This window comes from Octopus sinensis, linkage group LG1, assembly GCF_006345805.1.
Source record: "Octopus sinensis linkage group LG1, ASM634580v1, whole genome shotgun sequence".
NCBI classification, from domain to species: domain Eukaryota; kingdom Metazoa; phylum Mollusca; class Cephalopoda; order Octopoda; family Octopodidae; genus Octopus; species Octopus sinensis.
Window position 1 is genome coordinate 159,585,253 of NC_042997.1, and position 1,142 is coordinate 159,586,394.

The following is a 1,142-nucleotide window of genomic DNA, read 5'->3' on the forward strand; positions in this document are numbered from 1 at the left end:
AACGTTTTGCCCAGAGCTCCCGCGTAAAGCGAGAAACTGGGAAAAAGATGTTTTACACAGGTTTTTCTCTAAAAGCTTCTGCATTTTTCAACCAGTTCTCTCCCTTTTCTCTCTCTGTTTATTCCTCTCTTCTCTCTCTTTTTCTTATTCTCTGTTTCTCTTGCTTACACATATTCTCTCTTATCCTCAATAATAGTTCCTCTCTTTTAGTCTATGTCTGTTTCGTTCTCTCTCTCTCTTTCTCTCTCTCTATCTCACAAACACTAACTTTTGTCAACAAACTGACTTCCGTGTGTCTCAATTTGCCGTGCATAAAATTCTTTGTTGTTGCGGTTTCTGTATATTCTCTCTGAAATATAATTGAGTTATTTTTAATTTTTGTTCACCCAATGATTAAATTCACTTTTGCCACATCTGCCTAAAAATTAACTTCAGTGTATTTCAGTTTTGTTGTGTGTAAATATCTTTATCTTTACGGTATTTGTACGTGCAAAACTAAATGCAATACCAATTAAATAGATTGAAACTGGAGGGATTACAATCTCAGAGTTACAGTCTGTGCGAGACCTGGGCATTTACATGAGTAATGATGCATCCTTCCATGTGTATGTTCCATCCGGTCCGCTGCCTGCATTTCATTGCCAATTTAATTGGCAATGAAATGCAGGCAGCTGACCAGATGGATTCTTAGAACGAGAGATCAGGAAACTATGATGGTCTTCTGGAGGACATTTGCCCTAAGCCGCTTTAACTATTGCTCCCAGCTATGGTCACCAACCAGTGTATAATTAATTGAAGAACTTGAGACAATCCAAGGAAGCTACACGAAGAAAATAGCCTCAATGCGGCATATAAACTACTAGGAAAGACTGAAGAGATTGAGACTGTATTTCCTAGAGCATAGGCGGGAAAGATATACCATAATATACATCTGGAAGATCCTAATGCTAGAATAGGGCGCCATTGCATAGTGCCAAAGACTCCAACTTTCCCATCAAGATATAGGACAAGATATTGCAACAGCATGGGCTTTAAAGATCCACAGCTCTTCAGTATACTCCCAAAGGACCTGAGAGACCTACATGGGGTAAATGCAAGTGTCTTCAAAACGAAACTAGACCTCCTACTGTCAAGTGTCCCAA